This window comes from Papaver somniferum, chromosome 11, assembly GCF_003573695.1.
Source record: "Papaver somniferum cultivar HN1 chromosome 11, ASM357369v1, whole genome shotgun sequence".
Taxonomy (NCBI): Eukaryota; Viridiplantae; Streptophyta; class Magnoliopsida; order Ranunculales; family Papaveraceae; genus Papaver; species Papaver somniferum.
Window position 1 is genome coordinate 25,325,588 of NC_039368.1, and position 26,072 is coordinate 25,351,659.

The following is a 26,072-nucleotide window of genomic DNA, read 5'->3' on the forward strand; positions in this document are numbered from 1 at the left end:
CCCACACCTTTTGTGTGATACTATTTGCGTCTAGAGTCGATTCTCCTTTAACCTTAGGCTTTCTCCAAAACCCTGTAAGTTAACGACTTGAAGACTTCATTGGGATTGTGAAGCCAGACCCAACTATTTTCTCTGTAATTGCGTGTTCTGATCTTACTTTTACTATTACGATTGACTATTATCTTTGCTAATATTGGCTTGAGATTTATCTCTGATAGGTAAGAAAAATAGTCACAAACATCTTCGTCTCATCATTTGTGATTCCACAGTATCTTGTTTCGCTTCCATACGATTAAGATTATTGTAAGGTGGTTGATAATACTTGGTTGTTCTTCGGGAATATAAGTCCCGTTTATCAATTGGTTCCTGTGCACCTTGATTTATCATAAGACGGAACAAAACTCATAGGTATTTCAGTGGCAGACAGATTTATCTATTCCAATAGACTTTTCTGTGTGAGACAAATTTGTTTATCAAGTCATCGACTTCGAGTCGTAGAAACTCTTGGTTATGGGTGAGATCATCTAAGGGAATCAAATGCGTAGAATCCTGCTGGGGTTCAGAGACGTAAAGAGCGCAACTGTACCTTGATCAGTGTGAGATTAATTAGGTATCAACTACATTCCAGTCCAAAGTTCATTGGTAGTAGGCTAGTGTCTGTAGCGGCTTAATACAGTGTGGTGTTCAAAGCTGGACTAGGTCCCGAGGTTTTTATGCATTTGTTGTTTCCTCGTTAACAAAATTTCTGGTGTCTGTGTTATTTCTTTTCCGCATTATATTTTGTTATATAATAAAAATATCACAGGTTGTGCATTAAGTTCAATCAGTTCTTGAATCCGACCCTCGAGTTGCTGATTGAATTGATTGAGACTTGGATATTGGTTTGTGATACCGTCCAAGTTATTTCTCTTATTCAATCGGGCTCGCAAATTCCTATTGTATGATTGCAGATTGAATTGAGAAATTGAGATATAACTCTTTGATATACTTTTCTATAGATTGAGTCTGACTGTCTAGTTGATTCTCTTGAAAGTATATTGGAGTTTGTCCATTCATATTGCTGAACCAAATATTGGGTGTGGTTTTTAGACCCCCGCTTTTTTCAACTATGTCCATTGAATATCTAAAAATGCAACTGAAATGAAGTGCTAGTTACCGAATGCCAGCATCAGAGTATCAATATGTTTTAACATATATATATTTCTGTTTTGCGTTTGGCATACATGTGGGAATAAGAAAGGACACTTGACTCTCTCAATATTTGATTTCGTGAGTTTCCTCTACAACCTATCCCCAAAGAAACCTCAACAAAAATCTCAAAACCCGAGCCGCCGTTTGCTTTTTTTTTTTTTAAATTACTTTTTGATTAATTCTTATTTGTTTGTTTTTGTGGGTTTTTATTTTTGTTCCGTGGTTTCGATTCATAGGTTTGATGAGTATTTGGTGAGTATCTTTTGTTCTCAAAGGAAGTTATTACACTTTCAACTTCCCAAACAGATTACATCCCCAACAAATCGTTTTTTTTCGGTTCCTAAATATTTTTCATCTAGAACAACACTTATAGTGGGAGCAACAACAAAATCATTGTTTTCAAAAATGGAAGAGGCGGAAATCACTATTACTACAGCAGCAACATAAGTCACAGAAACTACAACAACAATCACAGGAACAATCTCAAGATCAAAAAAATTACAACATCTCTCTCTAATAAAAACAACAACAAGACCATATCACCAATGGGTACTATTGATTTTGGTTCTTTTCAATTACCTTGTTACTTGATCAGAAATGGTTCACATATAGGAGTGGATGCAATTAGTGCATTTTCATACCAACGAACCCCGAGAGATGGATGGATTATTTAATGATCCTAACTCTCCTGACTTGTGTAGAATTGTTATTTGATTTGGAAGAAACTAGTTTTTCCCAAACAAGACCATTTAAACCTTCTAAGAAAACAAGTAAAATTATTGAGTTGATTGGTGTTGATCTCTGTTGCAATTCTAGAGTTGTTTGTCTGATTAGTTTTAAAAATTGTACAAGTTTCCCTTTTTTCTCTGTATGCTCTTGTTTCCCACAAGAACTTACCATTCTTGTTGAATTTGAAACTAATTTCTGTAATGAGGCTACCCCTGTAGAAGTGTTGCTTGAATGAATGAATTTTCTATTTTTTTACACTTGGACTCTTCTTTGGGGTGAAAAACTCTTTTGTTTTTAATTTTGGGCTTGAAAAACTTAAGCCAGGAGGAGATTTTTGGCAGGCAAGTGTAGGCAATTTCCTACCCATTAGCTTGGGCTGCCTTCGCCCCTTCTTGCAAAGTTGATGAACAAGGGGAATGCTTAATACTTTTAGAGAAAACTGGATAGTCCATAAATCTCTAAACTGGTTCATTCGGGTTCATTAATTAGTAATGTTGCGAACATTTGTTAATTTCGTTAATACATATACGAACCAGATCATAGTTAGTATAGTTGTAGTCGTTTAAAGGAATCTAAACTTTCTTTTACTTCTTATGTCAATTCTTGGAAATTCTTAAAAGGAGCGGACACTATAGAGCTAGCAAGATAGCTAAACATAACAATCTTTTTATGCTTCCGAGAAAAAAGATAGCGAAACATAATAAGCTCGCCAAATAAGATGACTCTTGGTCAGACCTAAATCTAAATATTAACCAGGATGTATACCAATCTTGATTTCTTTAATAAAAGTTTATTTATTAAAAACAAATAAATTATATGGCCAAATGTCCAAATCATTTAAGTATGGAGGTCATAGAACCAACAAGCGAATAGTAAGGGTCGAGCAATAAAGTTATGGTTGTGTGATCATAACTTGGCCACCCGACCATAACTAGGTCGTTGCTTCATTCAATCTGACGACCCTTATAAGCTCAGTCCAGCGAATAATATCTGTTCAATCTTATGTATAGCCTTAATCTCGTCGAACGAGTAAGAAAAACCATTTTTTTCGTCTAACGACCAAGATCCAAGATCGCATAATTATTGCGATCTAAAAGATAATATTCATCGAAAAATTCATATTCGTTTTAAGGTATAATAAGGGATTAATTGAAAATAATAAATGATTGATTCCACATATTAAATTTAAAACTTAGTAAAGGATTCAAATTTTCACTTTCATTGACTAAAAATAAAATTATCACATTTTTATTATATTATGTTAAGTAAATAAAAGAAAATTACATTTTTTATATTGTTATTCATTAGGCTCCTAGTTGGAATGGTCTTGATAAGTCACCTACCCATGTAATGAAGATTCCATGATCATTTACATAAGTTCAAAAAGTTGAAGAAGAAAGTCGTCTGAATTCGGTTTGCAAAGACTGTGGTGATGTTGCACATGATGGCTTTCACCACCAGTTGAAAATTTTAGATTGAATGTTAGGCTTTTGATCATTTACTTGTGTATCTGGTCCAAGCGCAAACCTTTCATTTGTTGATTCAAATATGTCAATGCATCATATTTGTCATTTAAATCTTCTTCAGTGGCATTTATCTTCGAATATGCCAATGCAGAATCGAAGGTATCGAAGATTCAAGAAATCAAGAAGCATAGTGCAATGAGAGTAAAATGCTCTTAAAAGTCTATAAGTAAAATTTTGCCACTAAAATTGACGAAGGGGGAGATTGTTAGAGCATTGCTCGGTTGAACCCATTGGCGTTCATATGTCAAGTCACTTGTCAAATTTATATGCCAAAATGCATATTGTTTAGTCTTCTAAAGTCGATTTCGGACTATATTCGTATTAGGAAATAAAATTCAGAGTCATAGCTATCCTTGAGGACCAAACATTGAAGACCACATGAAAACATCTATGGAGAAATTCAGTAAAGCTTGGTAATGAATATTTAATCCTCTTTTTTGCTTTACCTCTCTGTCTATTGCAACAAAGTGTTCACACCTAGGAATAATTTTTATGACTGTTAATATACGTTTATATATACACCCAAGGATACTTGAACCTAAGATTTTAAGGAAAATAAACACTGACCTTGGAAAGTCTCATGTTATAGTGAATGAAAATACGAAACCAACAATACAAGAATCACTAAATTCCAATGTATAACGAACACTAGCACAAAACTGGGCTTTCGACGCTCCAAGCTTGTACTTTGTTTAGCCTTGCTTTGGTTTTTTAGTGTGTCTATATGGTAGAAATCTATCATGTGGCCACGCCATGATTTATTGGCGTGTTCACTGGGATACTTTCAGCCACGCCATGGTTATTGGCGTATCCATTATATCTATCTAAAACGATGTTATCCAAAGTGTGTTTCCAAAAATCACCATTTAGCCACGTTAACATTTAGTTTCCCGATGAGCGTGTCTATAAATCACGATATGGCAACGCTAAACATTTGTGGTGTGTCTAATATGATATCCATGCCATCCTATACGTCGTCAAACATGTTGGTTTTATAGGACACGCTTGTATGCATGTCAAAAGTGTGAGGTTTATGGACACATCAATTTGAACGTGTCGTTAAAATGTTAGTTTTATTGAACTCGCTAGTGGGCATGTGGAAAGTGAGAAATCCAAATCCCGATTGCTCTCAATTTTACAGTCGAACTTATAACTTGGGTTTGGTAAAACAAAGTTAGCCTAACATTACACTGTAAGTCGCCTATTAGAGTAACGCGAACTTTAAACTATAGGTTTGGATAACTAAGAGATGAGTTTGAATAAGTCGAACCATAAATAATTTTTCAAACACTTGAGTTCGGCTTTGAAACTATCGACCAGACTATTCTTCCCCACATGGTTCGACTTTTAAGTTTACAGCCGAATCCAAAACTGAACTACGAAAAAAGTTTGTAAAAATTCAATATTTTGAAGAATTGAAGCTAATAAAAGGAGATTAAACATCGTATACAAGTATGCCTATGTATTATTAGCATAAAGTTCCTCATCAATTTATTCATCTTCTGGATTTGGCTCATAAAAACCATCATCTTGAGTTTGAGATTGAGTTTGAGTTTGAATAAAATCATTCTCATAATCCGAAAAGTAAGCCAAATCCGGATCATTGTTATAATTGGTGTGTATTATATTGTCTTTATGAGATGAAGATACTCCCGGATAATTTGAATCACAAAAATCTCAAAAACCTTTTTTTTTTTCACTTATGCTTTCTCTCACAAACCCCAACTCTCTCACAAAATTGAATTTCTCCACTAATATAACACCAGTAACTTAACTTTAATAAATCATATCATACTAATTAATCATAATCATTAGGCATCACTGTCATTATTAAAAAAATAGGTGGATAAGGGGTAATGGGTTGGGTTTTACAACCTAATGACCCTATTTTAGCACCATTGGATATGCCTCGAAAGTTTTTCGCATGCTGCAAAACAAGATTCATTAGGAAATTGCGTAAAAATCTTAAGTCCTCCCAATGGAGGATGCATCTTTTTGATTCATTGCTGTTGAATTTCGAACATGATATCACTCAAACAAAAAAAACTATATAGAACGCAACATTAAATAATAAAGTATATAAATATATATTTTTCCGAACCCAAACTACAACAAAGACGCATGACATACAATAATTTAAACCCTTGATCTTTCTCCCACACCACCTCCTTTCCACCATCTCCAGATAATGTGATAATACTCTATCTAAAACCTTCAAACGCACCCAGAACATCAAAGAAAATAAAAAACGAAACATGAAATACTAAATCTTATAAATATATATTTCTATAAGCTTTCTTTAGTTGACCAAGCATCTGTATTGTCTTTCGAAAATTTCATCTTTCTTTCTTCTCCTTTCCTTGATTAATCCTGTCTAATCTCTGTTCTCCTTTCTCTTTGTAATGTACTATGTCATTCTAGTTATGTTTAACTTCATACACGTCTGTTAAGGGTTTTTGAAGTCTTTGTAGTTTGATTTATTATATCTTCTTTGTTTTCTTGCTATTATTTCTATTTGGGTTATTTTAATCAATCTTGATCGTTTATCATGTTATTTTTTAATCTGTTTTTCCAGATTTACATAGTTGATTCCTGTGTCACTCCCAGTGGTGGTAATCAGTAGTGATTATAACTAGTTCAGATTCTTGATGCTTGTCACAGTAGTGTTTGAATCACCTATGTTGAATCACAAAAATCTCAAAAACCTTTTTTTCTTTTTCTTTTTCACTTCTTCTTTCCCTCACAAACCCCAACTCTCTCACAAAAATTGAATTTCTCCACTAATTTAACACCAGTAACTTAACTTTAATAAATCATTATCATTACTAATTAATCATAATCATTAGGCATCACTGCCATTATTAAAAATAGGTGGATAAGGGATAGTGGGTTAGGTTTTACAACCTAATGACCCTATTTTAGCACCATTGGATATATGCCTCGAAAGTTTTTCGCATGCTGTAAAACATGATTCATTTGGAAATTTCCTAAAAATCTTAAGTCCTCCCAATGGAGGATGCATCTTTTTGATTCATTGTTGTTGAATTTCGAACAGGATATCACTCAAACAAAAAAAAAACTATGTAGAACGCAACATTAGATAATAAAGTTTATAAATATGTATTTTTCCGAACCCAAAATACAAGAAAGACACATGACATACAGTAATTTAAACCCTTGATCTTTCTCCCACACCACCTCCCTTTCCACCATCTCCAGATAATGTGATACTCTACCGATCTAAAACCTTCAAACTCACCCAGAAAAGCAAAGAAAATAAAAAACGAAACATGAAATACTAAATCTTATAAATATATATTTCTATATGCTTTCTTTAGTTGACCAAACATTTGTTTTGTCTTTCGAAAATTTCGTCTTTCTTTCTTCTCTTTTCCTTGATATATCATTCTAGTTATGTTTAACTTCATATACGTTTGTTGAGGGTTTTTGAAGTCTTTGTAGTTTGATTTATTATATTTTCTTTGTTTTTTCGCTATTATTTCTATTTGAGTTATTTTAATCAATTTTGGTCTTTTATCATGTTGTTTTAATCTGTTTTTGCATACTTCCATAGTTGATTCCTGTGTCGATCCCGATGGTGGTAATCACTAGTGATTATAACTAGTTAAGATTCCTGATGTTTGTCACAATAGTGTTTGCCTTCAAATAACAATGGTATTATTGTGATATCATCGCCTTTTGTGTGATCTCAAACAGTCGTTTTGAATCTGGTATTTCAATCCTTAGCATGTCATCAACAAGGATCTTATCATCAATCTCCAATTTATCACCATGTCTGTATTCAGGTTCATCAAAACCAAGCTAACTCGCTTGAATCGGTAACCTACTACTACCGTGATTGCAGCTCATTCAGAGGGAAAGTTACTCCCCATTTTCAAATTCAAATTTCTAGTCAATAATATTAGTTCAAAAAGTATGTTCTTCTTCCAACAAATATGGAAACATAATTATATCCATCAATACAAAAATTTCCATATCCAACTTATAAACAAAACCCTAAAACCCTAAGGATAATTGCAAGCTTCCATTCCTCCAGCAAGAACTTTTGTGAAACCATGTATTTTCAAAACAACAATCAACTCTTGAATCTTAACACCAATATGCAAACGACTAGATCAAGCTCTATACCCATTATACCAATAAGAATAATAGTCAATATTATCCTAAATGACAGATTGACTTCTGAGATCTGTAAGAATATAGGGAAAAAAGTCAATCCAGAGGGAAGAAGAAGACAACCGAGAGGAAGTATCACAAGTACTGTTTATGTCGAAGTCAAGCTCAATGAACCACTCAGAATAAGAGGGTGGCATATTACTCCAAATGGCCAAAAGTAATGGGTCATTTATCACTTTGAAATGCAGCCCTATGAGATTTGGAAAGAATGTTGGGTGGTGGATCATATGGATATAAATTGCAAGAGACTTGCACAAGAACAAAAAGTAGAATCTATGAATGAAAATGAGTATGCTGCATGGAGTCATACTGAGGAGGGAAAACAATTTCTGGCTGCCTATATAACTAGTGAGGATGCTAATATAGTGGAAGTTGGGGTGAAATCATCCATGGGTGTAAATATTGCATCTTTTTCGACTAATTCCTTACCCCTCTCTCATAATGAAGAAAATTTAGATCTTGAAATTGAAGACGCCGAGATGAGGAAAAACAAGCGCACCAGAGATGCGGGTTCTCAGATTAATCCCATTCACAATAATTCTTTCACCCATAATCCCAATCACTCAGTCACCCACAATAACCTCATTTTTCAAAGTGCTTGTAATGGAGAGATGAAATGATAGATTATAGTGATCTCCCAGCTGAAACACATGATGGAAAACCACCTTAATTCAATGGATGATACTCGCTCTATGGCATTTGGTAGCGCAGAATCTAACCATAATGGGGTAGCCTCACGGAATCACTATGGAAACGCTGCTTCTTTTAATCAGGTTTTTTATCGAAACCCTAGCTTTGCACTTTTCTTTTATATAATTTTAGTAATTACTGCTGTGAATTGATTAATAGTAGTTTAATTTTCACAATTAGAAATTCTTTGCATGATAACTGTTTTCCCCCTCTCAATTTCACTCAGAACTCTTGTTACCCTGTCCTGCTTCTTAACTACTCTCCTTATATGTGTTGTTCTGTTGATTTTTGCTTGATTGTCTTCCATTTATTCGGTTTTGCTTCTGCTTGCAGTTTAGCGTCTTACTTCTTCCCTAGATACTTAACTAGATTCCCTGATTGTGCTACTTTCCTTAAGTACCATAATTACTCTGGTTTGTGCCCTTTCTTCCCAATTATGGGAATTTAGTCATGGAATTGCTTGGGATTCCGCAACCCTGATACTAGAACTAGTTTATGGAATCAAATAAGAAGTCAGAATCCTGATCTTATCTTTCTATGTGAAACCAAAAATGACTCTGTGAAAATGAGACAATACCTTAAGAGATTCAACTATCACAACCTTTAGATATACCCTTCTAGGGGACGCTCTTGAGGTATTGCTCTTTTATGGAAGAGTGGTTTCACTCTTAGTATTCTTCATACTACGGATAAGATGATCCATACTATGATCTCTTCGGATCCAAGTAAACCTGAATTCCTCTCTACTTTTCTTTATGGTTCCACATACCATGATGAGAAAATAAAACAATGGAATCACATTAATAGTATAGGTACATCTGTTGGCCTTCCATGGATTTTAATCGGTGACCTTAATATAATTATGTTTGCCTATGAAAGATCCTCCAACACTATACCAACAATCACTGAGTATCCTATCATCCAACAATTCATTGATAGTTCTTACTTGAGTGACTTAGGATATATAGGGTCTCAGTTTACTTGGTCTAATAAGAAAACCGGGCCCGATAATGTTAAATCTAGATTAGACAGGGCTTTGGTAAATGGTCATTGGATGCAACATTACAACAACTCAAAATTGTTCCACATTGATGCAATAGGCTCTGACCATTTACCCATTATTCTGGTTACAAATTGTAATGAGCATCAAGGTAAAATGCCCTATAGATATTTTAAGTGTTTGTTTAAAGATCCCACTTGTCAAAAAGTGATTAGGGATGCTTATAAAACAACTATCGGGGGGTCTAATGCTTTTAAAATGGATCGTTGTCTTAGAAATGTTAAATATGATCTCAAGAAATTGAATATTTCTCATTATGGAAACATTGATCAAAAAGTTCACTCCTTAACTGATCAACTCAAACATCTGAATAGTAATCCATATTCTATTCAGAACAATGAAGCCGTAAGGGAAGTAGAACAAAGCCTTGAGATAGATCAGAAAGCTCAAGAATCCTTTTATGATCAAAAATCTAGAGTTGATTTCATTAAAAACCATGATAGGAATACTTCTTATTATCACACTAATGTGAATAGAAGAAGACGTTTCAATCATATTATCTCTAAGACTTTCTAATGGCTTGTGGTCTGAGGATAGAGCTAATCTTGAAGACCTTCTTGTTTCTCACTTTAAGAACTTATCTACCACAACTAATCCTGTCTTGAATACTGATTTTTTGAATTGCACTGACAAATGTATCACTGATGAGGACAATGATCTTCTTTTGAGTCCCATCACTCTTGAAAAGGTTAGGAATACAATCAAGCAAATGACCCCATGGACTGATCCTGGTCCAGATGGGTTTCCTCCGGGTTTCTACAAACAAAACCTGAATTTGCTTGAAAATTATTCTGGAAACTGTTAAAAGTTTATTTCATTCCAAACATCTCTTAAAAGAAATGAATCATACATTTATTTCTTTAATTCCTAAAGTGAACAAGGCTACAAGCCCTGCTGATTTTAGGCCTATATCTCTTTGCAATTCTAATTATAAAATCATATCTAAGATTCTAGTGAATAGAATGAAACAATTACTAGGCAAACTTATTTCATCATATCAGGAAACTTATGTTCCTGGTATAAATATCCAAAATAATGTGGTGATAGCCCATGAGTTGGTTCATTCTATGAAGAATAAAAAATATAGATGTGGTATCATGGGCCTTAAACTTGATATGTCTAAGGCCTTTGATAGAGTTGAATGGCCATTCTTAATTGATGTGCTTAAAAAATTTGGATTTTCTGATCATTGGTGTCAATTGGTTTTTCAATGTATCAATACCACTAATATCTCTATTCTATTGAATGGTTCACCTTGCCCCTCTTTTAATCCTACTAGAGGACTGAGACAAGGTGATCCCTTGTCTCTGTACTTATTTATCTTGTGTATTGAGTCTTTCTCTGGGTATCTTATTCATGATGAGCATAACAATCTCATCCATGGTCTCAAATTTACTAATGAGGCTCCTAGTATATCTCATCTGCTTTTCACTAAAGCAACACACACTGTAACTAGTAACCTAATGTATTTGATCAAGGACTTTAGACAGTATCTCTGGTCAGATGATAAACTTTGAAAAATCTGCCTGCTTTTTTTAGCAAAAATGTTCTCCTTGATCACTGTGTGTCTCTTATCAGATCTATCAAGGACTTTACAGTATCTCTGGTCAGATGATAAACTTTGAAAAATCTGCTTGCTTTTTTTAGCAAAAATGTTCTCCCTTATCACTGTGTGTCTCTTATCAGATCCATCAATGTTAGAAAGATTGAACTTAATGAAAAATATCTTGGTATCCCTCTTTTCATCACTAGAAATAGAACTGAGAGTATGTCCCATTTAAACACTCACCATGATTCTAGAGTTTTTAATTGGAAAGGTAAACAATTATCTCAATCTGGTAGATCTGTACTTGTTCAACATACTTTAAAATGTTCATCTAATTATCATATGAATTCTTTCCTCCTGCAAGATTCCATAATTGATGAAATGGAGAAGTCCCAAAGGAACTTTTGGTGGAAAAAATTTTTGGGAACAGAGGTTACTACTTTATGAAGTGGGAAAAGGTCTGTTCTCATAAGTTATACGGAGGCTTAGGATTTAGGAATCTAAAATAAAATAAAAATGAACCTAGCTCTTTTGGCTAAAACTGCTTGGCTATCGATTCATTCTCCTAATGATCTGTGGGATAGAATTTTAAAATGTAAGTATTTCAAAAACTGTCATCCTTTTCATTATAAAAAACCTTGGAGCCAGTCTTGGGTTTGGTCTAGTATTTGTCATGGTTTGGATATTCTAAAACAACATGCTCACTGGGATTTAAGAGATGGTTCTGTTATTAATGCTTTTTCCGATAATTGGTTTCCTAACCCAACTTTGCCTCTGTGTCACAGCTTTCCCAATCCTAACTATAAGGTTTTTGAATTCATAAATCATGAGACTAAGTCTTGGAATGTGACTTTAGTTGAGGACTTCTTCACTAGTGAAAATAGTCAGAAGACATGTAGGATGAGAATCCCAGTCTTTGGGTGTGATACTCTAGTATGGCCTTATAATAGGAATGGTATCCCAACTGTTAAATCAGTTTATAAGCTTTTGGCTAATGATTTGTGAAAAGGCGGGGTCTAACAACACCACCCAATATTTCGCTTAACAATCTGTATGGAAAAACTCGAATATACTTTTAAGAGAATCAACAAGACTCAATCAATTAAAAGTATATCAACGAGTTTATATCTCTCTTCTTGATTTGATTTACTCAAGCAAGAACAACGAGTTCTAATCAAATACAAGGAATAACTTGGATGGTACCAAAGACCAATATCCAAGGATCAATCAATGACAATCAACAACCAAAGTTTGGATTACTCTAATTGATGATCTAACGCACAACCTGTATTATTTCAATTATAAAGATAAAACAATATTATACGAAAATTGAAATAACACAGACACCGGAAATTTTGTTAACGAGGAAACCGCAAATGCAGAAAAACCCCGGGACCTAGTCCAGATTGAACACACACTGTATTAAGCTGCTACAGACACTAGCCTACTCCAAGCTAACTTCGGACTGGACTGTAGTTGAACCCCAATCAATCTCCCACTGATCCAAGGTACAGTTGTACTCCCTACGCCTCTGATCCCAGCAGGATACTACGCACTTGATTCCCTTAGCTGATCTCACCCACAACTAAGAGTTGCTACGACCCAAAGTCGAAGACTTGACAATAAACAAATCTGTCTCACACAGACAAGTCTATCAAAGGATCAATCTGTCTCCCAAAGATAAACCCTAAAAGGTTTTGTTACGTCTTTTGATAATAATCAAGGTGAACAGGAACCAATTGATAATCCGGTCTTATATTCCCGAAGAATAGCCTAGAGTTATCAATCACCTCACAACAATCTTAATCGTATGGTAGCGAAACAAGATGTTGGGGAATCACAAACAATGAGACAAAGTTGCTTGTGATTACTTTTTATATCTTGCCTATCGGAGATATCAATCTCAAGCCAATCAATATGATTGTACTCGTACAATAGAATATGCAAGATCATATCACACAACTACGATAAAAGTAGTATCTGTCTGGCTTCACAATCCCAATGAAGTCATTAAGTCGTTAACCTGGTTTTAGAAGAAGAAAACCAAAGGTTAAAGGAGAACCGACTCTAGTATGCAAACTAGTATCACACGTGAGGTGTGGGGATTATTTTTGCACATATACTAGAGTTCCCCTTATATAGTTTTTCAAATCAGGATTCGCAATTAAGTTACCTTGGTAACAAAGCAATCAATATACACCGTTAGATGAAAACCTGATTTGGATTCAAGCTAATGTTTCTCAACCGTTAGATCGAAAACTTAGCTTGTTACACACACTTGACAATGCACGCTTCTAGGTTTGTTAACCGTACCCAAACGTATGCACTTGTTGGTTCAACAATAGTTAACCATAAGGTTAGCCATATGAGCATTCCATATCAACCACGTTCTTCTTCACCATAACTAGTTCAAATGATTTCAAATGAATTAGTTAGACAGTTGTTCAATTGCAAGGAAATCTCATGTACTTCACAAGACACAATTAAAGCAAAGATGATTTGATTCACTTGAATCAGTTCATGAACTTTTATAGCCACGGTTTGCAAACTGCATTCCTTAGTCTTTTTAAGTTTAAATTCAGAAATCATCTTCAGATATATAACCTTCTTAAGTTCGCAGACTAGGTTCGCGGACTTAAGTTACCAGGCAGAGTTTACAAACTCCGACAGAAATTCTCGGGTATGAGAACTTCGCCAGTTCGCGGACTGAGTTCGCGGAATTAGTTTCATGCAAGTAGTTTGCCAACTCCAGCAGAAATTCTCGGGTTTGAGAACTTCGACAGTTCGCGGACTGAGTTCGCGGACTTGGCTCTCGTCATTCTTCCGGTTCTCTTGATCAACAAAGTTCACAAACTTTTGTTCAAGGAATAGGACTTATACATAAATGTGTTTCCACAACAATGCTTATGTACACCATTTGTATGTAATCTAAACTCTCATTTCAATCATTGAAACATTCTTAGAGGACGTTATATAGTTGTTACACCATTTCTCGTCAAAGCAATTTTCAAGATGATTGAAACATATCATGACTTTCGTCACATGGTAAAGATAAACTTGGTTAAAGTGAAAAGCTTACCAACTCATATTTCGAGATATAGATAGGCGAGTGATACTCGGCTCGAAATAACAAATGTGTATAATCACAATCTATATATATATAGCATACGACTTCTTGTCTCAAAGAGTAGGAGATAGAGTAGATAGACTTTTGAGTGATAGATAAGTTCAAGACTTCACATACCTTTTTGTCGAGAAGTTCCACCGGTTCTTTGACTAGTTCTTCTACTTGTATGATGAATCTCCATGAAGTCCTTGAGCTCAACTACACTTTCTATCCTAGTCCGAGACTTAGCTATAATAAACAAGAAATTAAGACTTATAGTTTTGATTACTAACATTGACAAACATGCTTGAGATAGAAACGCATGCGAGTTCGACCGAGCAATGCTCTAACAATTTTCCACACAACTCTATCCCTAATCCAGATCCAGAGACAGATAAGGCCCTTTGGAAGCCCCTTCTCTTACATAAAACTCAGTTATTTCTATGGAAGTGTGTTGAAAACATTCTCCCTACAGGCAGCAAGTTAGCTAGATACACAACAACAACCATGATAACAGGTGAAAATCATGTAACTCTGGAGCTAGTGAAACCCCAGAACATATGATTTTTTATTGATTTTGCGAGAAATGCTTGGTCCAACATACCAGCTGTTAGTCATGTCATTTCTCAGGATTTGGATGGATTTATTAGCATTAAGGATTGGATATCTAAATGGATGACTACTAAGAATCTGCAAGATAAATCTTCGACTGTTTTTACTACTGCCTGGTGCATCTGGAAAGACATATGCTCCAAAGTCTTTGATAATAAGTCCTTGAATCCTCAATACACTGCCAGAACTGCTCTTAGAATAGCTGAGGCAAGGTAGTTAATATCGCGTATCGGTATCGTATCGGTCGGGTCCTATACATCTATACAAGTGATAATATCTGTTTTTACAGGCGATACATCATTTAATATAGAATTTCAAATAATTATAAAACCATAGTAAAAAAATAATAAGAATCATACACATATCTCAAATTTCCAAAATACAAGGTGGTTTATTAGCCAACATTGTGATTGTTGTCCCATTATGCCGGTAAATCTTTTTTATTATCCTTTATATTTATCTTTTCTATTTCCCTGCATTACAATCGAAATATGGTTTCAATCTTACATCTTACCATATAGTCATTAATTTTATACTATAACTATATTAAGGTTTTTACCTTCTCCAATTGACATTGTACTTGTATGTAAAGACTAGATGCATGTTGATGAAAAATTTATTCATGAAACCGATCTTATCGGTGTGCAAGTAAAACCGATATATCGGTTTGTACCGGCCTTTACAACCGATAATATCATTTCGTCTTTGTATCGCCGATATTTTTGATATCGTATATGTATTTTCCGATATCCGATAAAAACTTGTAATATCGGCCTGTACAACTGATACTGACTACCTTGAGCTGAGGAAACTGTCAGTTCCCTTGCTTCTACATCTATTCCTAATGCTTACACAGTATCTGTTATTGAGGATAACTTCCTTAACTCCATTCCTCATGATAGTTTACTTACATTTTGTGATGAATCTTTTGACAAAGATACTAACAATTCTGGTGTGGCTATTGTGGCAATGAACTATGCAGGTGATTTCAAAGGCTACAAACTAGTTTCAGGCACAGATGCTTGTTCTGAAGGTGCTGAGAGTAAGGCGGTTCTTGAGGCTGCTAGATGGATTCAAGTAAAAAAAATTCAGAACATTTTCTTAATTAGTGATGCCAAAAATATTATGGCTTATCTTAATAATTTCAAAGGCCAAACTAGTTGGACATGTTGCTCTGTCTTAGATGATTGTTTATTTCTTTTAAAGGATATTCACTCTATCAGGTTCAAATACCTTAAGAGAGATCTTAATAATGTGGCAGACTTAGCTGCTAAGCACAGTATAACTGGAAAGTTAGAGGTGAATGGGATGAATCTAGTGTTCATGTTTTCTCCAGAATGCTGTAAACTTGCATTGATTAATGAATTTTTTCTTTCCTAGCAAAAAAAAAAAAAGAAAAAAGAAAAAAAGGGGCACTGTTTCTGGGCCGTCTAAATGGCTCGACTGAGTGATCGTTGTTAACTGGGCCTCAGGAAAATAAGTTCACGCATTTTTTCGGTAATCCGTTACCCGAAACGAAGGATTTGAAGTGGAGTTAAAAACTTCTTCGTTCTCAGTCTCCATTAGAATCAAAACCGGTTATCAGGTTGTTTCCCCTCATCGACGACAGAAATGGCGACAACTCCTAATGGAACGACGGAAGAAGATCAAGAAGATGGCGTTTCATCAGTAAATTTCGGAAGCTCTGAAGCCTTAGAAGTGGTACGCAAACTAACCGATGTAGGTGCAATGTCTCGACTTCTTCATGAATGTATTGCTTATCAAAGAAATTTAGATCTTGAACTTGAAAATTTACTCTCTCAAGGAACAGATCTTGAAAAAAAAACTAAACAATTTACAGAAAAATGCTGAGGTCTTAGAGATTGTTAAATCTGATTCAGATTCTATGTTATCTAATGTTAGATCAACATGTGATTTAGCTGATCAAGTTAGTGGTAAGGTTAGAGAATTAGACCTAGCTCAATCTAGGGTCTATTCAACATTATCCAGAATTGATGCAATTGTTGAGAGAGTTAATTGTATTGAAGGTGCTAAAAAATCATTAGAAACTGAAGATTATGAATCTGCTGCTAAGTTTGTTCAAACATTTTTGAAAATCGATGAGAAATATAGTGATTCAAATGGTTCTGATGATCAGAGAGAACAGCTTCTTGATTCAAAGAAAAAACTTGAAGGAATTGTTAGAAAGAAATTATCAAATGCAGTTGATCAAAGAGATCATTCCACCATTATGAGATTTATTATGCTTTTTCCGTTGTTAGGACTTGAAGAAGAAGGATTGCAAGTTTATGTTAATTGTTTGAAGAAAGTAATCTCAATGAGGTCTAGGTTAGAATTTGAAAATTTAGTGGAGCGAATTGATCAAAATCAAGGAAGAGATTTTGTTGATTGTTTAACTAGCTTGTTTAAAGACATTGTTTTAGCTGTTGAAGAAAATGATGACATTTTGAGAAATCTTTGTGGTGAAGATGGAATTGTTTACGCAATTATTGAGCTCCAAGAGGAGTGTGATTCTCGGGGTTCTCTTGTTTTACGAAAATACATGGAATTTAGGAAATTAAGCAGAGTAGAATCAGAAATCATTTCTTATAGTAAGAATATACTCTCAGTTGGAGTTACGGAAGGGCCGGATCCGAGAGAAGTTGAGCTGTATTTGGAAGAGATTCTGACGTTGACACAGCTGGGCGAGGAATATACAGGGTTTATGGTGTCAAAAATTCGGGGATTGAGATCAGTTGATCCTGAGTTGGGTCCACGGGCGACAAAAGCATTTAGAAATGGAAGTTTTAGTAAAGTTGTTCATGAAATTACTGGGTTTTATGTGATTTTGGAGGAATTCTTTATGGTGGAAAACGTGAGGAAGGCGATAAAGATTGACGAGCATGTGCCTGATAGCCTTACTACTTCTATGGTAGATGATGTGTTTTATGTTTTACAGAGTTGTTGTAGAAGAGCTATCTCGACTTCAAGTATGAATTCGGTACTTGCTATTCTCAGCGGCGCAATGAATTTGTTGAGTAATGAGTATCAAGAAGCTTTGCAACATAAAATGAGAGAACCAAATCTTGGTGCCAAGCTGTTTCTTGGGGATGTTGGTGTACAAAAGACGGGAACTGAGATTGCAACAGCTTTGAATAACATGGATGTCAGTGGTGAATATGTCCTGAAACTTCGACATGGAATTGAGGAGCAATGTGCAGAGGTGAGTTTTCTACTTTTGCTTATGGGTTGCTTTCCGTAACAATCATGTTATTGCTGGTAGATTTTTAATTAGTATTTGGCTATGTCTCCTGATGAATTTAACTATATATTTTTCACCTTCACAAGAAAAAACTATCAAACATTGCGAAACAAAACATGATGCTCACTTGTCAGACCTTATCATATTCCTAGATGTTTATTCTATGTACCCTACTTTATCATCAGCTGCGCAGGTTGTTATTCTGAGGTAAAACCTGACCAAGTTCGTAATTCACCCTTGCAAAATAAATAAATAATCAGTTTAGTCCACTAAGCTCTATCGATTTAGTCCGCCAAGCGTAGCTGTTTAGTTCACCAGAAAGAACAGAGAAGAAAAGATAGGGAGAGATAGCAACTTCAGGTATTAGGTAAGGATTTTTCTTTTATACTTTTTAGTATCTTCCAGGAGAGAAATACCTAAACAGTTGAAGTATTATTTTTTGGTTCATGTTACTTAATTAAGTTTTACAAAAATCTTATGTTTTCTAGGTTTTTTTTTTGGTTGGATTCTGTCATACTGATTGGAAATAAACTTTTCTAAGATTGACGTTGTTGTGTGGAATAATAGTGCTGTACCGATATTGAGGGTTGTGTGGAATCTTACACAAGACTTCTTAGTGTATCTAAAGGACATGGTGCAATTTTTAAGGTTTGCATATTGGTTGTCAATAAGTTTTTTAGCCATGCGGAATGTACCAAAGCCTTGATGACTCACTGTTGTGCTAATTTCATTATATACTCCAGCTTACAGACAGTTACAAAATTAAGTTTCATGCGGCCGTGTATATAGTTATAGCCTCTTTAGCTTTCCTTTGAGCCTTTCCAAGCTTATTTGTTTAGCCCTTCGCACACTCGTGAACCGTCCATCAATTTGATCCTAGAGACCAAAATTTGATCAATATCTGTTAAATCCAGGAATTTGGTGTTCAAAACTATGAACTGTATAAGTCACATTGCAATTTTCTATTTTGGTTAATGAAAAGTGAACAATAGGTTTCTGTTATAGTTTAGCATATAAAGTTGTTATTTTACCCACCTAAGAGTTCCTGCAAATGATTTTTGCCCCCAGCTTGGATACCCCTAAATAGTTGTGTGTGTCGATCGTTTAGAGTTGAGCAAATAGCTAAGCAATAAAGAGTTCTTAAGAGTTAAGCAAATAGCTCTGATATTGGAGCATCATTTGAGCTTTCAAAAGATGCATGTGTGGTGGAGTATGTGCAACACATGTCTGCCATTTTCCGAGATCTTTCTCAGTTCACTATTGTCCTTTTCATTATATCACACTCTTTCCTCCAAAAAAAAAACCTGTACTGATACATAAACTCGTATTGGTATTTTTGGCTTCGGAATTGAATCAATTAGAGAAGGAGTGCTTGCCACCATGTATACTCATAGATAGTGCATAGAAATATGTACATCCATGCAGTCTGCAAAATGTCCTCAACGCTTCTAACTTCAGTTTTATTTAATACCGAAAAAGTAAATTCAAGTAAACAATATAATTAGTGTTAGAAGATTTAAGCTCCAATATGTAAGTAGATACTTCAGACTCCAAATACACAAAATGTTACATAGAGAAATCAACCATACGAAGCCTAAAAATCCGCCATACGCGAGAAAGGATTCTCTTAACTATGAGTAATAACTCCAACATGATACTGTTCTCACAACAGAAATCGTGTATTTCTTGATCTTTACAGATTTTCTTCTCTGTGTTTGAGAATCTAAAAGTGTTTAAAGGAAGCATTAACTGCATATTTTTTTAGCATATCATATTTTTCTTGCATCACTTTGTAGCACTCCCTAATAAGCATGAGTTTCTTAAGCTCGGAATTACGTTAAGGTTAGGGAAAATGCAATTCGGTTCCTAATCTTAGTTTCAACTCTATCTAACTATTTTAGATAGCAACTAGATACTGATTTAGGTGCAGCATTTTTTTTAGCCACCACACGGTAAATAATATTATTGTAAAGTTATTATCTTCAAATCAATTTTTAGCTCCGCATATCTAGTTTTCTTTTGGAACTCCTTTGTTTGGGGAGCAGACCACTTAATGAGCGCCAAATAACTTGACTTATGGAGCATTTTATTTCTCCCTTGCATAGATACTTTGATCTTAAATTCTAGGGCATTGTATATCCAAGTTAATCAGCTAAACTGACTTTCTTGATACAGAGGTGTATTAATAACTTGAGTTTTCCTGTTTTACATATTAATCTTGCTATTTTTATAAAAACAAAATAAAATAACATATCAACCCCGATACTATTGTGAAAGCAGATATTCCCTGCACCAGCTGACCGAGAAAAAATCAAATCATGTTTGTCTGAATTGGGAGAGATGAGCACCGGTTTTAAGCAAGCTTTAAATGCTGGAATGGAGCAACTGGTCTCTACGGTAACTCCTCGAATCCGTCCTGTGCTAGATATGGTGGGAACAGTTAGCTATGAGCTATCTGAGGTTGAATATGCAGAAAATGAGGTGAACGACCCCTGGGTTCAGAAGCTCTCCTCCATGCTGTGGAAACAAATGCGGCATGGCTCCAGCCTACAATGACATCATCCAACTTTGACTGATTTGTTCATCTCATTATCGACTTCATTGTTAAGAGGTTGGAAGTGATTATGATGCAGAAGAAGTTCAGCCAACTTGGGGGTCTTCAACTGGATAGAGATGCTAGGGCACTAGTGAGCCATTTCTCTGGTATGACCCAGAGGACTGTCAGAGACAAGTTTGCCCGGCTTACTCAGATGGCAACTATCCTTAACCTGGAAAAGGTTTCCGAGATTTTGGATTTCTGGGGAGAGAATGCAGGACCCATGACCTGGAGACTAACTCCGGCTGAGGTGAGGAGGGTTTTAGGTTTAAGAGTTGATTTTAGACCTGAAGCAATTGCTGCTCTTAGATTGTAGTCCTTATTTGTATTCATTATCTTCTTCTTTTTTTCTTCCTTTTCTGCTTTGGCTTCTTCTCTTCTTGTTGCCTGATATGTGGCAGTGTCAAGTTATTTCGAAGATGAGTGTAATCTAGGAAATGGAACAACCACCTGAAGCAGACGGTCTGCAGGAATGGTTTTGCAGTGTTCACTAGACTAATCGAAACCCAGATTAACTTTTGGAACACTGGGATCCAGGCTTCAGGATTAAGACCTTTTGAGTTCTTCAAGTGACTTTTGGCAAAGCAGTTCTGCGGGTTTACATGTTTCTAGAGCAAAAGTAAGAAACGCTACACTAAAAAAAAAGAAAAGACTATTAGCAATACATTTGCGGAAAAAGAAGAAAGAAACATTAGACTATTAGAGGCAACTTGCACAAAATTAATAATCGCCATGAGCAATAAGCTTGCAAATATAGGAAAAGCGCTTTGGCAGCAAGAGATAGATAAATTATTTTGATTATATCAAGCTGGCACCGGGAAAAAAGAAAGAAAAAGAAGTGGAGTCAATTTTGTGTTGAGGTGTTGTGAAACAATTGAGGAAGTAAATTATAAATTCTAAACTGGTGTGAGAACTCAGAAAGTGCAAAATCAAGGATGTCGGCATGACCACATTAGATTTTAGACAAATTATTAAAGCCGCCTTATCTGGTCCTTGTTTAACATAGTTGATTTAGATAAAACAAAGCGTCAGGCTACTGAATGTTTTTACTCGCACACGTTTACAATGCGTCGATATCAGACATAATTAAGTGACTCTTGACTAATTGCAAACAAAATTTGATAGTCGAGGTTAATTACAAAAACATCGAATAATTAAGTGACTGTTCGATGCTTGCGAACAAAACTTGTGCATCTAACCCACACGAGTATTGATTAATTGCAAGCAAATTTGAGAACATAGACTCGTGATTTAGTGAAACATCTAAAAGTTTATTGTCATAGATTCTAGGAAGGAGACGAATCTAATATAGACAGTTGAGAGGTAATCTGTTTTGAGTCGACAAAAACAGCCAAAAGGCACCACTTGGAAAGTTCGAAGAGCCGATAACACTCCTCTAGTTGCGAAGTTGGGGAATCTCAAAAGGCCGAGGATAGAATGTCTGCTTAAGAGGGGCTCAAAAATGCAAGTGTAACGAACATCCACTCAAGGACATATGGGCACACACCAATATGCACACTCGTGAGTCCGAGACACTCATGCTATCATGCATTCACATTTAGTTTATAACCCATTTTACTATTTTGAATCATTGTCCACAATCTTTCCCTACATTATAAAGTCAGTATAGCAATGATAACACGAAATTGAAAGAAAAATTAATAGAAAAAGTAAGGAGTAACCAAGGCATAATCCACCCAAATATATCAAATGATGAAGCAATATCGTTGTTGTAGGCGGAACAAATCCTTTTTTACACTGGATTTTGATCACCACATAGCACAGACTTAAAATACAATACTTGCACCATCTAAAAGAGAAAAAGAAAAGAAGAAAAATGATGAACAACCATCCCATAATCTTTTGACTTTGGACCAAAATCTAATCCTCATGTACATTCTGATTCTACTACTACAATCTACTTGGAAAGAAAGAAACAATCTACTTTCCAGAAAAACAACTACCCAAAAATAACACTAATTTTGACTTAACTCAAGCTACATTCAGTCACACAGTATCTTTGTGAAACCTGTGAAGGACTTCTCCAGAAACCAGCACCACGAAATCTATCCAACATTTCTTCATCTAAATCCATTACTTCTTTACTTAATCGATTCCTAAACATATGAGCGTCTTCATCTTCTTCAAACGATGATGATTCGTTATTAACAGAATTAAGTACTTTTTTTTGTTTCTCTAATTCATCTTCATAACAATCACCACCACCGTAATATGAGCTTAAACAAGAAGAGGAACTCTTCAATTTCTTTATTCTCTTATTCCTTTTACTCTTTTTCCTGATTCTCAATGCCTTTTTCAAAGCCTCTGCTGGTAATCTGTAAATCAATAGAATAAGTATATTCATTAATCCACATGGACAACAACAACACACTGCTGCACAATCTGCTGCTGTTCCTCCTACTACTTCTCCAAATTGATTTCTCTTCTTCTGGTTCCCTGATGATGATGATGAAGAGGATTTTTGTTTCTCAAATAGATTTCTATCTGTTGGACTAGTAGCCGGAGTTGTACTATTAGAACTGCTGGTTTCGTTTGGGTGAATCATGATTCAGTCTTTCAATGGACGTGTTTTCTTGACTCGATACAAAAAAAAAAACAAACGTAAATCTGAACTAAATCAGTTACAAATACAGCCAAAGATTACGATGACCGACCTGACTTTTTTTTTTTTGTTGAAGATTTTCTGTGACGAATCAATGACGAAAGAAATTGAATGAATGTATGAAAACAATGATGATTGAATGTGAATCGATCCTGAATGTGATAATCGAAAATCAAAGAATTACCCTAGAAAAATCAAACGAAGAATCTGACAAGAAACCTAAATCAATTCTTCTTCTTCAATCGTTTTCCTCTGTTTCTTATTCGAGAGGAATTCTGGTTTCTTCAAACAATCTCTGCCGTGGTAATGAAGAAACCCTACTACCTCCGTGGAAGAGGAAAATGTTTCTGAATCAAAGGAAACTCCGGAAAGAATTTGATCGGTGGTTTTTGAAAAGAAACCCCCCTGAAATATCGGGGTTTGTTTCGGCTGAAAAATCGAACAAATATCTGATATGTTGACGATTTCTACTCTACACGGTTGGTCTTCTTCTATATAAATCCTTTTTTCTTCAAAAGACAACAAATCCAAGAGAGGACTAGAAAAGGAGAGAAATTTTTTCAGATTTTAAAAACGTAACAGAAAAACGAGAGAGAGAGAAATCGGTTTCAATTCGTCAATTGAGTGAATGATTCGCTGTATTTGTACCCATCGAAAAGGTACCAACGTGGTAACATCGGAAAGGATCTGAGATATAATAATCTTATGACACGTTGAGTTTAGAATTATTGAGGTGATGAAATATTAACCATTAGATGACAAGTCCTTTTCAATCACACATGAGAGAGAGATTCTTTATTTTTTTGTTCTAATCTCTTGATTGAGATCTTGTGGTGCTGATTTGGCATCTGATAACATACAGTCACGTCTTGTTATGACGTGTTGATGTGACTTTTGGTAGTTGAGTTCCTAGAGATGCACATAATTAGATAATTAGCGGTATATCTAACGGTGAAAGTAGACATCCCAAGGTCGATTAAATTAACAGCGGTTGACGTGTAATACTGTTGGCGAAAGGTGTTTTCACTTTTGCGAGTTTGTAGCAGGGAGAGTACGTGTAAGTTGTCGTTCTCGTATCTTCGACGGTGCAAAAGAAAGAGGAATATACGGGGAAAATGGTAATTCTACAGTAATCTTTTGTTTGGTAGGGTGTACTGAAAAGTTTGTCAGTAAAATTTTGTCAGTTTTGTTCGGCTGAGATGGGTAATTTAATTTATTTATATTAACCCCCTTCAGATTCGTAATATACCGGTTTGGTTTTAGTCTGTTCTTGTATTTATGACCCTTTGATCTGTGCATTGTTGATTAGGAGGAAGGAGAATAAATTAATTGCTTACATGGTTTGAATTGCATCATACAGCTAATGCCTTCAGTGGGAAGTTAGTCCAACGTGATGATGCCAAATCTATGAAGTTATTGCCATTAGTGAGAGTGACTTGGTGCGACTGATGATGGCAAGTTGGCAACCGTGTTAGCATGGCTTTGTGCTAGCCATCACATCTTCTCCTAGTGCACAGCTATATGCAAAAAAAAAATTGATAACGGTGAGTGATTTGTGCAAGTAATGGCCTAATGTAAAGCTCGGTACAATGAAATCATCACCTTTTAATGAAGAATTGACCAAGGGTACGGGAGCTGATTGCCCTTGCAACATGACATGGAACAAAGAAACCCAAGAATCTTTCATGAGCATGCATGAGACGTATTTCCAACTAGGTAAAAAAAGAAGCTAGCAAACCGAAACCAGCTCCGACCCAATTAGGGCGACACATGAGCGGGTATTAGCTAAAACTAACTTCGCACCTACATATTACGGGTTTTTATCTTCATAACCAACTCCGCACCCACAAACAGCGAGCGGGTTTGGATTTAAACCCGCTTTATATTCAATAATCATTCGCACACATGTTTCAAAGTTTAAATAAACTACTTACTTAAGTTCTTGATAACTTAAAAAAACAAACCATAAACATAACTATATAAGTCTTCATTATTAAGCTTAAACTACTATACTTCCAATAAAAACAAGTTTAAACAATACGACTACTTTAAAGTTCTGATTAAAACTTAAACAATAAAAGTTTCAAGACCAACAGTAAGTGATTCATGTCTCTTCTATCATCTTCAAGTCTCTCCTCCTAGCATCCTCAAGGATCAAGGACTTCCGATACCGTCTTTTTAAATAACTCTACAACCAAATTGAAAATTATGTTACATTCCTTTAACATCTTTACTGACAAATACAGAAAATAGAACACAAAGAAGAAGAACAAGATTACCTTCCTCAATGCTAGAGGAATCATCTGGTACATACTCCATTAGTTTTATCAATGGTGTATATTTAGCGGGTTTTTCGGACGGGTATTAGCTAAAACCAACCTCGCATCCATAGACAACGAGTTTTTATTTTCATAACCAACCCCACACTCACAACGGACGGGTTCGGATTAAAAACCCACGGGTTTAACTGGTACGGGCGGATTTGGATATGATGGGCGGGTCGTGTGCAACCCTAGACCCAATACATGCATTTACGCACCTACCTTTGTTTTGTACCTTGATGTCGATATCTGTAAACGGTCAGCGGGTTATAACCCCAAAGGGGTTATAACCCATCTACAAAAAACCCATCCAAACAAAAGTGATACAAAAACCCCAAATATCATAAACTGTCTAAACTACCCTCCCTAATTCAACCCAAAAGAAACTGAGAAAGAAAACGACCCACTAATTTATTACTTTACAACCTGCGTAACGGACAAAATTTCTTAAAACCTCCGCTCCTGTATTCATTCAAAATCAATCTGTATTCGTTCAAAAATCAATCCGCTCCTATATTCGTTCAAAATCAATCTGCTAATTCCTAAGCCAAAATCGTTCAAAATCAATCTGTATTCGTCATCATCTTCTTGATTTTACCTTCTTCTCTTATTCTATGGTTGCGTACTTCAACCA

The 26,072-nt window shown here is 35.3% G+C and overlaps 1 pseudogene; it reads left to right on the top strand.

Annotated features, from left to right (window-relative positions):
* The first annotated feature begins 16,245 nt into the window (after positions 1-16,245).
* Positions 16,246-20,991, top strand: LOC113324487 (annotated as a pseudogene).
* The last annotated feature ends 5,081 nt before the right edge of the window (positions 20,992-26,072 follow it).